Source organism: Falco cherrug, chromosome 7 (genome assembly GCF_023634085.1).
Source record: "Falco cherrug isolate bFalChe1 chromosome 7, bFalChe1.pri, whole genome shotgun sequence".
NCBI classification, from domain to species: Eukaryota; Metazoa; Chordata; class Aves; order Falconiformes; family Falconidae; genus Falco; species Falco cherrug.
In genome coordinates, this window is record NC_073703.1 from 73,028,836 (window position 1) to 73,045,895 (window position 17,060).

Sequence of the window (17,060 nt, forward strand, 5' to 3'; positions counted from 1 at the left end):
GTCCTTCAGGTCTGACTTCCTTGAGCACAGCTCCTGTGTGCTCAGCAGAAACGGCAGTTATTTCCCCCCTCGCTGCAAGGCTCACCCTTGGCAGTTTCCCAGTGTGAGACCCAGTTGTGGCTGGTTTGGAGGCAGTTTTCTATCGTCTTTTGGCAAGTGCTATTACGGAAAGCGTGTCTGCTCCCTTTGTTCCATCCAGAGTAGGATGCTGGGGCTTGGGAGGTTAAGTCTGATTACGTGAGGTCCTTGGAGAGGGAACCTCATTGTCAGAAGGGATTTGCTACCTAACTTGTTCTCAGGAACTGATTCAGCTCCAGGAATCGAGAATTAGCATGGGATTGAAACTCCTGAAAGTCAGATTTTGAGTGCTTTTTGATTGTGCAGTCAGAAGATGCCCAAACCATAGGTGATCGCTCTTTACTTGGAAACAGACCTGATGAGGTCCTGAACGCTTGTTCTTTTGCTGTTTAGAAAGGGATGCTAGAACTGGGACACCACAGGTGAGTGCAGTTCCCTCCTGCGGGAGGCTGGGGTCTGTTCATGTGTACGAGAGACCCGGTGGCAGTCCTGTGAATAAAACTAGAAGGCACAGGTCACTGTGGTCCTTGATCTGTATTTGTTTTTTTCACCAAGAGGCAGAGCTGGCATTGATTGGCATCAACCATGAAATTAATGAATGTTGTGCAGCTTCAAGTGCTGATTTCAGTGGATGTTGGTGAGTTTTGGAGTTTGGAACCTCTCTGAATTTAGGGATGGGTGAGCTGGTGTGGTGGCTTCAGGACACTCATGTTCGGTGGTGCAAACAGTCTTGCTCTTGGATGTGTCAGCTGGTGCACTGGTGACAAGCTGATACTTTCCTCCAAGATTCAGCCATCCGCTGTGTAGAACTTGTGCTGCATTTCTCAGTAGATGTCTGGGGCTCCTGTGGATTCGTGCCTCAAAATCCTGCACGCATAATGGTAGTGTTGAATAAGATCTGAGGAAGATGTCCATATAGCCCATGGAAAGGCCAGTTCCAGCAAAGAGATACCAAAGCAGGGAACCTGTGGCTGAGAGGGCTAGTTACAATGAACCTGCTTCTGCATGGACAGCTCTGCCCGCCACACGACAGATGGGGAAACTGAGGCACAGAGCCATCACTTGTTCAGGGTCCTTCACTGGGCCAGCAGCAACCTGGGGGTGTACCCTGCCTGCCCTGGTGCCCTGAGCCACCTCAGCAGCTGCCACCTGCTGACCACGTTGCTTTGGCTGCCTCCTGTGCACAGGGATGCTGTGCCGAGCGCAAGGGTGACAGGTTGGTTTGAAACCCACTGTGCTGCTGAGCCCAGCTTCTGTCTGTCCCGGTGGTAACAAAAGCTGAACGCTTTGCAGTTCTTTTCAACCAAGCCAGTTCCTCCTCTGCCTTTGTCCTTACAGGGGCTGTGTCATCGGACCGACTTTCCCTTTCAATGTACCTTCCCTCCACTTCGGCGACATCTCCTTTGGTGAGTGTGCCCTGGGCTTGGACCGCTGGTGGGGAGGTCTGTGCCTTACTGAAATGAAGCGCTTTGGGAGCGTCTGTCGCTTGTGTTCCTCCACAGCAGCCTTCAGGGTGTTAAAACCAGGGCTGCCGCTTGCTCAGGTGGTATTTTGCTGCCGTGAGATCAAACAGGACCAAAGGAATAGAAAGTCAGTATTTTTTTGGTGCCCTCAGAGCCTGCTCAGCCCCAGCCTCCCAATCCTTGGCGGCAGAATGATGGTGAAAGCCCTTGTCCCAGAAGGGCCCAGGGGATGGGGCTGCAGGAGAAGGGAGTTGGAGCCACACGCTAGCCTGTGGCTGCTCAGGGTGAACGTTCCTGTTGCAAGGCGAGGACACCACTTACCCACTTGACCTTTAGTGTGAGCTGTTAATTTGTGCTGTGAGGGCTCCTTGTTATCACCTGCCTGGTAATAAGCCCGGGCAGTAGCTCGGCATTGGATTGGGCAGTGATGTCTCCAGAGATGTGGGCTCCTTCTCCTTCCCCAGCCGAAGCACTGTGGAGCTGGTGGCTGAGCACCCAGAGCATCTCCACTGAAATGCAGATTCTGATTCTCCATCTCGAGTCTCAGAGAAAAGGCTTTGTACTGAGATGATCTAAAGTTTAAATGTGAAATCAATTGTGGATTGATTGAAGGGCCATGACCATTCTGTGCCCAGGATGCCTCTGTGGTTTCATGCTGTTCGTGGACTTTCTAGGAAAACTCGATACTTTCCCTGAGCCACTTCCCCCTCTCCCTGCGTCACCACTCGGCCCCTTCTCTGCTTCCTTTTGAGTAAATAAACCCACAAGAAACGCACCAGCAGAAATGCGGTTGTGTAATAGGAGATTCATCCTACTTTAATCTGATTTCATTAACAAGGCCTTTTCAGCTGAAGGCAGCTATTGTATTTTTGCTTCTTGTCACTGTGCTTCTGGCTGTTGTCTGCATCTGGTGACTTCGGTCCCATTTGGGGCTGTGCAGTGGGTCAGTCAGTGCATGTCCTTTCTGTGCCCCACCCCCGCCTCCCTGCCGGAGTAATTGCTGGCGGTGGGCAATGGTCACTGCTGCTGGGCACAGAGAAACTATCTGCTGTGTCTGCAGGTGGTTTTCCTCCCTGTCTTTATTCAAATAGCACTTGGTAAGCAGGGCATGGGAGGTGTCTTCTTCTGGCAGAGCTGGTGTCTGCTCCAGACCAAGCTGCGGGCTGGTGTCCTGCCTCTGCAGAACAGCCACCCCCTCACCCAGTGTGGTTGTACCACTGGTTTTCCATTGTGGAAAGCAAGTGTCAGAGCTAAAGTGATGTCAGGCTTTGTAGCCAGTAATCAAAGGCAGTGTGGATGTGATGTCCCCGTTTGTTAGGTAAGGTGAGACACAGTTCCTGCTCATTCCTAAGGAAGCATCAGGTTTGCCTGCAGTGAGGTGGGCTGAGTTGTCATGTGCTCAGTCTGGTTGCCCCAAAAGAGGAGATGCCTTAAGGGTCCTGCCTAGAGAAACTGCATTAGAGTGCAATGCATCATGTTGTAGTGCCCAGTTTCATCCTTCCTTTTCCTTACATGACAATGCCCTACTTTCATATATTGAAAACTGGGGGAATGTTCATGGAGTTAATGGGGGATTTTACAGACTGAATTTTCAGAATAAATGCTCTGTCTGGATGCACACTGATCAGTGAGAAAGAGTTGGGGCTGGTTTGGGGGCAGGTGAGAGAGCTCCTCACAGGTAGAGACAGCTCTTCAGCACCAACGGCACTGCCCATTGCCAAGGAAGCAAGCTGTGCCATCCATGGAAAAAGAACTCCAGTCACAACTCACTCCTCCCTGAGCTTCTCCATTACCTCTCATTCACACTGAAAAGAGATAAACAACAAGCACCGGTCTATCCTAACAGGAGAGTCACACCAGGAATCACGGGATAACCGGGGACTTAACTGATATTTGTCTCACCTTTCCAGGCTTTCCTCGCACCCTGCCGTGTCGCCTCACTAACACCTCCTTGGTTCCCATGACTTTCAACCTTCGCATCCCTGGCGATGGCTCAGGACAGCGCAGCATCACCAGTTTTGCTCAGATATCAGACAACACTTGCCCGTCCTGGAGAAAGGGAGCCCAACATCACATCAAGCCAATTGAATTCACCATAATGCCCTGCAAGGGGACCATCTGCTCCCAAGGAACCCTGGGTATCCAGGTATGGCACGAGCCCGGCCATACATGCTTCAACAGGTGGAGCTGAAGCTTCACTGGTGCGCAGGAGGGCTGTAGTGCTGCTGGCTTTGGGCATAACGCAAGTAAGAGATCAGTGTTCGTGTTAGGTTTTTGTGAGCTGGGGTACTCTGGGGCGGAGCACCGTTTTGTTTCCAAAGTTGTAAGCCAAGGATCATGTACCGTACGGTCAAGCACAGAAGCCATGCGTGTGTGTCTGAGCTGCTTAGAGCAATTTGATTTAAAGTGGGCTGAGGAAGGATGAGGACAGAAGGTGACTGTTAAAAGGAAGATGTCATTACATAAAGCAGTTTGCTATTCTTCCCGGTCTTATCTTTCCTCTCGTGTTGAGCAGAATGGTTGCATCCACTGCAGCGAGGACTGGAAAAGCTCCAGCAGCCGTGAACTGCACAGCTGCTGCTGGGCCATGTTTTGCCCTCAGCTTCCCACTGTAAAGCTGGATTCATTCTGTGAAAGTCAACAGATTTCCTCTGGATTTATGCTATTGTAGTTGAGAGTAAAAATTGGTCCCGGTGGCAAGTAGAACATGAATTGTGCTTTAATTTAGCTTACATATGCCCTGGTATGCAAGGCGTACTTAATAAATTGGATATCGCCAGAAGAGTTCTGTTACTCGGAAAGACAGTGGTCTACACGTGGACCAGCAGAAGAACTAAGGCAAAATATCGCTCCCTTTCCTGACCATGGGTGAGAGCCAGAGGACACCACGCGTGGCTGATGGCTTCTGGCAGTGATTAAGTATTTGACGTTCTTCTCCTCTACCAGGTCACCCTGTGTTCCAACACGGTGAGGCGATACGAGCTGGCACTGGTGGTGGACGTGGATGGTGTTGGCCAGGAGGTGTTGGCGCTGCCTCTCACAGCCAGGTACCAGCGCTTTCCTTGCAGCTGGCCACCTTTCCCCGCATACCCATGCCCAGCACGCTGCCTGGCGTGGGGTGTCCTGGCTTCAGCTCCAAATGAGAAATGTTGCTTAGCGAGCTAGTTCTGCCCAGCTCGCTGTGAGCACAGCCGTGCTTTGAAAGCAGCCCATAATGAGAAGCACCTGTGCTCAGTGCTCGGGGCCATGTCTCTGTCTTATTTTTATTTTATATTTTTTTAAGGGAGCAGTGATTATATTCACTGTTGGCCTGTTGTCTGGGACTTGAGAAGTAACAAATCTCCAAAGGGCTGCCCCTGCTTCTCCCTGCAAGCGGTGGGCTTGTGCTGGGTTGGCCCAAAATGCAGCATTTGTTTAGAAGGCGGCGAGCAGCCTGCTGAAAGCTGGGGTCTGGCTCAGTTAGTGAAGGCATGTGCAAATGGGAAAGGGGCTTACAGCAGGACTGCTGAGGGGAAACTAGTCCTTGGTGTGGCAGGTGAGCTCAGGTTTCTCTGGTTCTCTTGAGCATGAACGTTCCCAGACTTAAGGCAAAAGCTCCAGCGTCGTTCAATGCCGTTGCGCCACAGCGGGTGCCAGTTTAATGACGAGAGGGATGCAGTTCGCTGGCGCTGTTCCCTCTCCCCGGCAGAGTCACCCACTGGGTGCCTGCGCTGCAATTTTATAAAACGAGTGGGAATGGGAAGAGTCAGTGTGTGGGCTGGTGGGTGGAGGACCCAGGCAGCTGCAGGAGCTGGGAGGGGCTGGTCACCCACTGCGAGAGGCAGGCGGTGCTGGTGCCCTCCATCGCGGGGGCAAGCGGCTGAGGTTTCAGGCAGGGCGAGAGCGGTATGGGAGAGGAGGGAGTTGCTTTTACTGAGATGCGGGAGTCTTGTTTTCCTTGAGCTTTGGGGAGCGCTGGTCCTCAGCGGGAAGGCTCCCGCAGAGCTCGTGCCTTGCTGGGACTGTGGGAGGGTCCTTGCCGGCCTCCTGGGGCAAGGGAGGGGCAAAGCTTGATGAGAGAGCACTGGGGCAGGGCACTGGGCAGCCTCTGCCACGGGAGTCTGGGGCTGCCCCTCCTTTACAAGAGGCTGTTGAGTAAAAAGAAGTTAGAGGTGATCGATTGCCGTAGAGGTAGGAAATGTCTATCTGGCAGAGACAAATGCATTGTGTCTGTTTCATGCTGTTTGGGGAGTAAACAACTTCTACATTCTCTCAGTGTCTCTAATTCCCTTTGGTCATCTCTTCACCTGGATGTGTCGTTCCTCCGCTGCACGTGCTCAGCCCTGTTCTGACATTTGGACGGTGCTGTCTGAAGTTCCCTTACGAGTGGATGCTGACCCTTGTGAATGACAGTGATCTTCCAGGCTGCTATGGAGTCCTTCCTCAGGCTTGGCGTCGTGTTCGCCTCCTGCCCTCAAACGTCGTTATTGAGGGGTTTATTAGGAAAAAAAATAGGGTTTGGATAAGACCTTGCTGTTTTATATTCAAACCTAAAGTTTTGGAGAGAACGGGAAGGTACCTGAATATGAACTTCAGGAGCGGTTTGAACTCTTCAGGAAGCAGTTTCGGTTCTAGTCTTTGGGGTGCTTTCATGCAGGAGAACTTTGAGGGTTGTGAAAAGCTGCTGCAAGGAGGCCACCAGCACCAGAGTGGGTGTTTGTGAGTGCAGCAGCTTTTAGACCCTGCGAGGATGCTAATTAGACCTATATAAATCTTGCACTTTGTGTTGCACCTTTCTGCTTTCTCCTAGGGATTTTTAAAAATGTGGGCGAATTGCCGTTGTGGTAGATGTTAAGGAGCTTGAAGTTTCCTCAGAGGTCACTCTGAAGTTGTCTTTGATTCTGTCCCTTATAGGAGCACAAGGAAGATGCTGCTGTGTGGTACTCCAGCCCTGTGCCGTGTGGGATTATCCAGCCTCACAGCTTGGTGGAGATCCCGTTTACGCTGGAAGCCCAGGCGATAGGAAGGCAGGACACTATGGCTAGTGTCTCAGTGTTTGGGAATGAAAGATCCCCGCTGGTGAGTGCTAGGCGAGATGCGTGCCTTTGTGTGACTCATCTTGGTGGGCATAAAGTGTACAGGGGTTCTGCCAGGGAAAAGGAGAAGGTCATAATATGTGGCTGGTGCGGACATGGAAAGAAGGGATTCATGGCATAAGTAGCAGCTAATGCCTAGAGAAGGGTAGTGTCCTCTTAGGTGGAAATCTAAGTGTCTGAGATGGTGTTTAATTACAGACGTGTGAGGCGGGATAACAAGCCCAGTCTGAAACCCAGAGCAATTCCTGGGTCTCTCTCTCTCGTGTATTATGAGATGAGCAACAACTGCTGCTTCATTAGAACTCTTGTTCAGGAGCTCACGGGGACATCGCTGAATGCCGCTAAAAGCAGGAGCGGTGTAAGAGACCGTGCTGAAATGATGATTTCTGTAAAGCTGGATTTAAGCTTTCCTGAAAGTCAAGTCCATCCCGCCTGAGAAATATCCATCGTATTTCTTTGCCAAAAGCCCCAGCCAAAGACGCATGAGACTCCACACTGCTGGCATCTGGAGCACAGGCTTTTTGCTCCTTTTTTTTTTTTTTTTTCCCTACCAAGCTTGGAAAGGGGTGAGGCAAAAAGCATTCCTGGACTAAAGGCTCCTACAAGACATTTGCATTCAGCCATATACAGCAGCAACAACAAAGTGTAGGCAAGAGAATGTTGTATGTGGTGTCCTGGCTTCCACTGGCTGAAATCGAGAACAAATATAGTTAATTAAACTTTAATTTAAAAGGATACTAACTTTTGAAGCAGCTGTTTTAAAATGTCTTGTCCTCTCTCTGAGCACGGAAGGGGATATCAGAGGATTCCCGAGAACCTGAAGCTTTCTGTAACAGAAAGGAAGGCTGACATTTTGAAAACAATTGCAGGGATATAAACTTTTTATAAACCGAATTGAAACGATGATGCCAAATCCCCTGGATGCCACTGATCATCTCAACCCTGGCTGCTGGGGATGTGCATGTAAACCAGTCAACAGCAAGGCCAGGCAATGCAGGCTTTGCAGGGAAGTGTCAGGTTTGACAAAACAGTTGCTTGCAAACAGAAGGCATGCTTCCCTGAAAGAGGAGGGTTTCTCCCCACTGGAATAACCAGTTGTTTAAATGTCAGCTGGTTTTTAAACTACAGGTTCCTTGAAAAGCTTTTACCCTTGGGCTAACAATTTATAAATTGAAAGTTGACCTTACCTTGATCTTTTCTATTTGGACGTGAACGTGTCAGTGTTTTGCCCAAAGGGTGAGCATTTCAGCTGGAGAAGCGTAGCTGTCTCTAAAGAAAGGACTAGCTGCGTTGCATTTTCTATAGGTCTGTCTTCAGGTTGCAGTGCAGTTCCAGTAGTTCCCTGGTAGCTGACGCACCCAAAGCTTTCTGGGCTGGCAGAAGAGCTGGCTGTCTTGTTACGTGTCCTGCGCTGGTGGCAGATCCTACCCGTACGGATGCAAGTCTGACCTTGGGAATTGCTGCGTGTTCCAATAGAACTTCAAAGCTCGTTCTTGCCTTAGGCTGCGGTGCCCAGTGTTGATGCCTGGTCTTTACCACCGTTTCAGGCGGAACATGGTACAGATCTTTCATCCAGGTTGTGCAGAGTCCCTCCACAGCTCTGTTGTCAGGTATTTGGTTTGCAGGTGACCACGTGCCCGCTCCAGTTTGGCGTGTGGCATCTGCATGAAGGAGCTGGTAAATCCCAGCGCTGGCGTTACTGGTGGCAAGGCAGCCTCGGGCGCCGCGGGCAGGGGGTTTGGCAGCTGGCTGCTGTCAGAATAAGCGGGCACTCGAGCACAGCTGTCCGCCAGGGTCAGATGCTCTTTGTTCCTAAGTGATCAAATGTGACATGACCTACCTATTGACAAAGCCAGCGGTGCTGGGGGGGGCGGCTGTGTCTGTAGCTGTGGCAATATTGCCGATGGCAGAGCTGCCATCGCTTCTTGCTGCCTTTCCCTGTGCCATGTTGCCTGTAACGCTGTTGAATGGCATTTTCCTTGTCCCTTTTAGAACCCTGTAGATGAAGGCGTTGGGGGTTTTGAAGCCCTCTCCTTGGTGGTGAGGATGCGTGGTGTTAGTACACAGGCTGACAGAAGGCAGCTCTCCTGGGCATCCTCCAGGTGTTGTTCTGCTCATCTCCAAAGGGCTCTGCCCTGCCTTTGCTGCTGCTGTCCCGCTGTCACCGGGAAGCTGAGCTGGCTGGCGAGGCACAGCTCTTCCCTGCAGCTCCTCCTTCCTGGGAGCTTTGGGCAGCATCACCCAGACATGCATCATCATGTGTGGCTTCAGTTCCTTATTTTTGAGGCCCCAGCCTTGGTAGGTGAGTTTTTTGGCTCTTAGTTGCACGCAGCAGTGCCCTGTCAAGGGGTGAGCATTTCTGGATGCTGCTGCTTCTGGCTGAGTTGGTCTGGTGATTCTGACAGCGGTCAATACCACTTCCTTGAGCCAGACATCATTAAAGGTTTTTCATCATGGAGGCTGGTTTCTTTTTCTGTTAAATCGTACTCTGTGCCCTCCAGTGAATCATACGGCGTCTGGTCAGTGTTGGGAGTTTTATGCATTCAGATCCTGTTGAAGTGTTGAGGTGTTTGGAACCAGTGAAATCCACCGCAAGACTGGACAAATACTTGTTGTTTTTAATGATGTGGGAAGGTGGTTTAGCAAAGGGATCTGTGTTCCTCCTCCAGTAGTCTGTGCCAGTTCTGCAAGGAGAAAGCTTTTGGGTCTGACTGTCAAGAGAAAAAATACCTCTTGAATGATGTAATTAATAATTAATGCCTGTTATTCGTGTCATACCAGGAATACACATAAGCACACATCAGAGGCCATAACTTGCACGATCTCTGCTCTGAAGAGCCTGCTTCGCTTCTGGCTTCTGCTGGTTTTCAGAGGTGCATTTTTGGGAATGTCAGAGAAGTAACTGTCCAAGTGTCACTGTGCAGCAGCAGCAGCGGTCAGGGTGGTTTGGGGCAAGGCTGAGCGGCAGAAGGAGTGGGAGCAGGCACAAGGCAGAGAAAGGAGAGGTAACTGTGGAGGAGGTCTGGAAAGGAAAGTGTGGGACCCAGGGTTTCTCTGTCCTCTGAGAACGGGAGCTTGAGGCTTTCAGATGGGGTCACTCCCGAGCCTGCACTTGCCCCAGGCCTTCTGTTTCAGCCTTGCAACACTGAAAACTTCCAACAGCCGTACTTATCGCCCCGTTGAGGAGGGCACTTAGAGCTGTCACATATTTTTTAACTTCCCCTGCTTTTCTTTTTTCTTTCCTACCTGCTTCCTGGAGCAGAATATCTGTTTAGCGAGCGTTGGAGAAGGACGGGTTGTCTACGTGCATCTGAATGAGATAAATTCCAGCAGTATTGAAGTTCTACAAGATGTGTCCAAAACTCTCCACCTCTCCAATCAGGCTGTCATCCCTGCATCCTTCTGTGTAGAGATGGTAAGTATCTGTGGGGCTATTTCCCAATGAAAATTGACTGGTCTGTAGCAGCCTGTGGCCTGATTTTTACATGCAACATTTCCATATTGCTGTCTCAGAGAGAAAGCAAGATATTCCGTCCCAACGCAGCGAGAGGAGCCTGGCTCTGGGGACAGTTTTAGCTGGGGCACCCCTCAGTAAAATAGACAGCTTGCATAGACGTTTGTGCAGAAATGAGTCTGGATCATCTTTACAGGTTTTCCCTTTGTTTTCGGGACGGTATCTAACGGAGAGTCGTGTCTTTGGAGCTCTGAGATCAAGAGGCCCCTGTGGCCCTTTGCTCCTGGAAGGGCATGGATTTCCCGACACTTTCCCCATTAGGTCTGCGTTTGCTTTGTGTCAGACTGCTGTTTGTGACAGAGTCTGGGGTGTGAAGTTTGTCCTCAGCCTGCTTGTGGTGAGGTAAATTTCACACCTGCTGGGGGCCCAACCAGCTGTGGTGTTGCACAAAAATATAACAGTAAGGGTTGTGTAGCTACAGAGTGTGTGGGCTCCGTCACGTTGCAGAGCATCTCCGGAGGCCAGCCGCAGGGAAAGGCCGTTGAACTGATGGAGGCTGCAGCTGACAAGCTGCGTGGCAGGAGGCGGTTGGGTCGCTGCCCTGGCAGGAGGGGCAGGGCTGGTGCAGCCAGGGAGGGCTCCTGTGCGGAGGCTGGGTGGGATGTGCCGCTCACTGGAGGTGGGATCTGTGAGGGGCTTAAAAACAGGGTTGGGGGGAGGTTTGTTCTGCTCCACGCTAGGTGGGTTGGATTTGTGGAGCTGGTTCACCCAGGCCTGGCTTTGTGGGCTTGGTTGGGTCTGCGGGTAAAGCATCAGGCAGCGTGCGAGAGGCCAGGCTCAGCCTCCTGGGCCAAGGAGGAGGGGGGTGAATTTCCTCCTTGCTGCTTTTCCAGCTGTTTGGGGGGCAAAGGTAACCTCCAAGTGGGGGAGGGATTCCCAGGGCAGCTTTCTTTGAATCCACCATGAAAACCCACTTTCCATCTGTGGTGAGAGCAAGCCACCAGGGATGGCTGGTACTGGTGTTGAAATGATGGGTTTGCATGCCTGTCGCAGGCAGTGACCCGCAGAGCTGTTCGGGTCCTGCTGCCCCGGTGCAATGCCTCCCTCCTCCCCGGGCAGCTCGCGGTGTAGCCGGGGGGCTTGCAGGGTACATCTGCCCCTCCGTTGCCTCAGGGCCCTAACCCATGGGACTGGGCAATAAAGCCTGTCGTGCTTCACCGCCATCTCTGCAAATCCTGGGGCTGATCGATCACTAGAGCAGTAATACGAGGCGGCTCAGGGACGGTTTCTTTCCCTGCATTAAAGAAACTTGAGCAGTGGCTTGGACCAGATGATCTCCAGAGGTCTCGCCAGCCCCAGCTGCTCTGTGACTCTGTGTGTGTGATGCTCCCCCCTGCTGACTCCACGGGGCTGAGTTCCCCCATGGTGAGCATCTCTGCTTTTCAGGGCAGCTGCTGCTCTCATGGAGACGTGCCAGGAGGCAGGTCCTGGGAACCTGCTCCATCAGCCGCTTCACCAAGGGCTCTTCAGACAGACTCCGGGCACGGTGCTGCTGAGGCTGCCTGATGGGAGCAGCGCGGGCATGGGCGAGATGTGCCCGAGCTGTGCCCTGGCCCTCAGCAGCTGCCTGCTCTGCTGCTCTTTTGCTGCCCCAGTTGAAGTTTTGCCCTTGGCTGCCTTACGCTGCCTGGCAGCTCCTTGACGGGAAGCAGAGGGGACTGAATAATTGTGGAGATAAAGCCTAAGATGCAGTCGGGTGTCAGGGTGACGTGCACGTGTCCATCTGAGAGCGGAGCAGGCTGCGCTGTGCCTTAACCCAGCTGATGGGTGACACAGGCATCCTTCATTCCCCCGTGTCCCTGAACCCAAGCCTTGTGTCCTGTAAAGCGCCAAAGCCGCTGCTCTGATTCCTGCTTGGAGGTTGCTGCAGGGTGGTGAGCCATCATTTCCCTGTCTCCCATTTGTTGGCCAATCTGCAAACGGTGGCTGTGAGGCTCAGAGATCATGGTCTCCACTTGAAAGAGCGAGTTATTGACTGAAATTTTCACAGGAGCGTTGCATCAGGAATGTTATGCGCACTGACCGGCAGCTTGACAAACTGAATGAGGTTAATTTAAGGGGCAGCAACAGGGCAAATGAAAGGCTGGTGTCTTGTTTGAAACAGAAAAGGAAAATGCTGTAATGCAGGTGGCCGTGCTGCCACCCCGATGGTACTCTTAACCCTCGAGTGATAATTGCTCTTCCTGTTAAGGCAAGCTTGCTGCTGGCTTTGTGGGAGACAAGATCATTACCTGAGCAAGCCAGCATGATTTGTGGTGAACTTCACTTTGGGATAGTGACTTCAGGAATTACTTGCAGTACCCCTCAGGCACCAGCTTCTCTGTACCCCTCTCCTCTCTGCTGGGTGAGTTGTGTCTGTTCTATTCTCAGTTGCAGGGAGCAGCAGGGAGGGAGTATCTCTGCCACCAGAAGAAAATAAGTAAAACCCCGCCAAATCTGTGTGTTGAGACGGGGCTTTTTGGGTTGGAAGAGGGGTGTAGGGACTGCATACCTGCGTCCTCAGTTGGCTTATCCCTGCTTGCCAGGGTGTCTGCAGATCTGCGACCCTTGGGACCAGTGTGTCGTCCTGTGCTCACACTGTCAAATCCTGTGTCTGTCGGACAGGAAAATCTGTGCTTTTCCCTGTCAGATTGCTTTCCCAGCTGCCAGGCAGCCCAGCCTGTTAGGGAATCCTCTGGATCCAGCAAGGGGAGGATTTGTGTCTGTCTTGTGTAAAAAAAGACTGGAGCAATGGGTCAACATGAAGGAGCTGTTGCAGCTTAGCTGGGGGCTGATGTAACCTGCTGACAAAAGTGGCTGTGTCTTCTCCTTGCTCCACTGTCATCTTCTTTTCCTGCCTCCCTAAGTGCCTGATTTTTGCCATATTGACAAGTGCCAAAGGCTTGTTATGGACTGATGGAAGTGTTTGCTCTCCCTGCAGAAAGGAAAAAGCATCATTCTTAGATCATTTCCTACTTGTTCTTTGTCATGCTGTCTTCTCAGGGATCTTTTGTGTGGCTGCTAAGGCTGACATCTCTTGGCATCACAGAAGGCAGCTGCATGTCACGTCTCTGTGATCAGGAAAGAAAAGATAGGCCTAGGGTGTAAGTTTTCTTAGTCAGTGGCAGCTTTTTTCTGCCTGCATAACCCCCGTGCTGGGTCTGTTATGTGCTGCCACAGGGCGCAAATGGTTTCCCAGTGCCTTGTAATGAGGGAGGAGGCAGAAGACCTTCCTTGGGATTTCCTCTTCTCATGACAGTCGTAATGCGGGGTCCTGTCTCCTTCAGCCTGGTCTCTGACCTCCCTGATCCAGAGCCCTGTGCTCCAGGTGAAGCTCGCTGCTGCCTGGTTTCCAGCAGCGGTCGTACAGCCAGCTGCGTCATCTTCAGGAGGGTGCCTGGTGGCTCAATGCAGATCCCCTTCGGTGATCCCAGGGATGTGCTGCTGTCACATTCAACTGGAGCTGACCTTGAAGAAGAGACCAGGTTTTGTATGTTTTTTAAAAAAAGAAAAAAAGCCGTAACTATTTGTCTTGTAACTGGGATTCACTGCAGATAACTGATTTTTCAGGCAATGTATAAAGGCTCTTGGTCAGGTGTGATGTAAGCAAGGGCAGAACACGCAGTTCCCATTCCCATACTGGCTTCTCCCCTCTAGCACACAATTTTTTTCATTTACTAATTTAATTGTTTATTACCTCAAGCTTTTGGCGACACTGCCTTTATTAACAAAACCGCCATATGGAGAGACAGCAAAACACGGAGGAAATAAAAACAGTTCTGATGAGGGGATGCTGCTTTAGTGATTCTGTTCCTTGTTCTGGCTGACATGCGATTCTGTTGCTCTCTGAGCAAACCGTGCAGTCTGCGGGCAGTGAAGGCTTTGAAGAGCATGTCAGCATTGACTGCAGTTCTCCCCAGCTGCTCTCACTGAAGTCGGAGCAGACATGAATTGGCAAGAGGGTGGTTTTTAAATCTACTGCAAATTACCACCACCACCACCACCACCACCACCCCGCACCCCCAAAGCAGCTGAATAATTAGCCAGCGGGTCAGTGTTTGCTCATAGTGAGACAGAGGGAGACAGTGCTGTGCCCTTCAAATGGTATCTGCAGTGCTATTTAGAAATCAGGGTTAAATTAACCTTCCAGGGTACGGGCAGCGCTAGCCCTGCATATGTGGCCTCTTCCAAGGCGAGCAGAACTTTTGAAGATGCGTAGGCTTAACTCTTTCCAGAGCTGTCCCACCAGAGCCTCATGGTGCTCCAAAAGCTGACCTTTAGAATAAAACCCATGGTTTGGGTTTAAAGGCTGTGCTGCTTATACAGCAGTACCAGTTTCTGATTTCCACCCAGTTTGGTTTTGCCAGAGCTGTAGGGAGCTGGTCATGTCATGGCTGTTCTGGAATGCGGTACAGTGAAAGGAGAGATAGAAATGGCAAATTTTCCCCCTCGGGGCGGTCAAATGCTGGCAGAGGTTGCCCAAGGAGGTTGTGGAGTCTCTGTCCTTGGAGATCTTCAAAGGCCAAGGGCACACAGTTCTCTGCGACCTGCTCGAGGTGAGCGTGCTGGAGCAGAGGGCTTGGCCCAGAGGACCTCCACGGGTCCCTTCCAACCCCACCCTCCCACGTGGCTCTGTGCTTTGCTTTTCCTCCTAAAGTCCCTCAGCTCAGCCCCGATGCCCGCTGGAAAGGGTGCTGGGGCAAGGGACGATCCCAATCTCCTCCCCGAGGGTCCTTCCCAGCACAAGCGCTCCCCACTCCACAAGACCCTATGGCAGACACAGTCAGGAGAGGGAAAAGATTCTTTTATTGTCAACAGCAGCTGCGGGGGCCCAGGAGTCACAGATGTTCAGCCGGTGAAAATCAGTCAGCACCTGCAAGGACAGAGTCAGAAAGCTCTGATAAGCCCCCAGAGGCAGGAAGAGGCAGGATTTGGTTCCCCCCTCTTTGGGGGATGCTGTTTCCGAGGAATTCCTCATGGCCCAGAAGGGACAGCTCTTGCTGGCCTCCACTCGAGGCCGGCTCCGGTGCCTTCTCCCCAGGGGTGATGTCCCTAGGGAGCTGTGCGTGCGCAGGGATGCTGACAGTGCCCCTGTGCTGCTCAGCAGGGCTCGGCGGGGAGCCCCTGGGGAGCTGCCGTGGGGCTCATCCCAAACCCTGCTCAGCACCAGCCCTCGCCGGCCCTTGCCAGCCAGCTGGGCTGACTTAGGGCTGTGTTCAGAGCTGGGACAGATGGGCAGCAGCGCGTGGTACGCACCTGGCCTTCCTGACGTGCTGCAGCTTCCTGCATTTTCTCAGGTTTGGGTCCACGAAGTCATTTCCTCTCTTCTCCTTTTTATTTGTGCTTGGCTGTCCCTCTCCTCTGCCCAGGCTTCTTTTCTCTTCCTTTTCCTTGGCTTTTTCTTCTCCTGGTGGGAGCCTGCAAACCTTTCCATCCCACAGCGTGATGAGATGGGGAAAGCCCCAAGCCCCTGCAGTGAGCTCTCAGGTCAGGCAAGGGGAGCTCTTCCTACCTGGTTTCCTGGGGCAGGCTGGTCAGTTGTGGCAGGCGTGCCAGGGACTCTGCCGTGCCCTCGGGGGTGCCTGGAGGCAAATCTGGAGGTGCCTAAACCAGAAATTTGGGAGGTAGCGGGTGGCAAGTGACAGCCTGGTGTAGTGAGGGCCTGACTGCCAAATTGCTGTATGAGCTCTACAGAGGAGATGCTGGTTTGCATCGTGCACATTTTGCACAGTCCAGCCAACGCAGCCTAGACTTGATGAAGCTGCGACGGAGTAGGATTTGAGCAAAAGCCCTCTCAAGGTGGCAGCTACTCCTTTCTGTCCTTTTGTGGGTATTTTGTAGGTATGTTTTGTTTGATGAAGCAGATCATACTTAATGAAGTGCATTCCAGAAACAGCCTTTCCAGTTTTCCTTAACACGCACCACTCTGGGGGGAGAGGAGGAACCCCAAAGGCACAAGAGAGCGGCTGCCAGGAGGAGGCCCAGCGGCTGCTCGGCCTCCTGGGAAATTACTGTTACCACTTGAGACATGTTGCCCCAGTGTCTGTGGAGCTGCCGTACCTCTGCCACTTTGGGCCCTGCCCCTGTGTCTCCCCCAGCTCCTCTGTCGATGTCCAGCAGAGAGGCGGCTGCATCCAGAAAGGCTTTTGCTGGACGCTGGGTCTCTGCTGTGCCTGCAGGGCCACTTTGCTCTTCGCACCGCAGCTCTGGAAAGCAAAAGCACGTGCAGCAGCGTGACTTCTTGGAAGTCAAGAACACCTAAGCAAAGCCCAGCCAAGCCCTACACCACTTGTCTCCTCAACGTTGAGGTTTCTGGCATCCCAAGCCCCAGTGTCTGTGACAATCCTCAGTCCCGCCTCCTACCTGTGCACCTGTCCATGGGTGCTGGCACCTCCTCGGCTGATGGAGGGGAGAGGCCGGCCACCTCCTCCCCAAAGATGTCCCCGCAGTTTTCAATGAGGAACTCCACCAGCACGTTCACCTGCAGACATCAAAGCCTTGGTCTCAAGCCAGGTGCCTGCAGACGTGTCAAGCAGCCTTTCCCACTGCTGACCCTTCGTCTGCGCAGGCGGCTGCGGCTGGGGGGTTGCTCTTCCAGGCACCCAGCCCACCAGCACTGGCCCAAGGGAGGAGGCAGCCAGGGACCTCTCAACAGCCAAGCTCCGATGGGCCGGGAAGGCAGCACTGGCTGCTGGGTAGGGCGTACCTTCTCGGTCACCGCCAGCATGGCCTGCAGCGAGAGCAGGTCCTCGTTGGGTGGGCTCAGCAGGTTGGGCCCGACGCAGATGGCCAGGTTGCTGCAGCTCATTCTGCTGGTGGCTGCGTTGTGGCCGATGTGCTGCAGGAGGGCCATCAGCCGCTTCAGGAGGAGGAGGTTGGCCGCAGGCAACTTGTTGGCCACCCTGAGGGAAGAGGAAGACAAGGCTGATGAAGCAGAGGGTGCCCACAGCC

The 17,060-nt window shown here is 52.6% G+C and overlaps 1 pseudogene; it reads left to right on the forward strand.

Annotated features, from left to right (window-relative positions):
• LOC129736542 (hydrocephalus-inducing protein homolog) overlaps positions 1–11,201 on the forward strand; it is a 49,246-nt pseudogene extending 38,045 nt beyond the window's left edge.
• Positions 11,202–17,060: the final 5,859 nt, after the last annotated feature.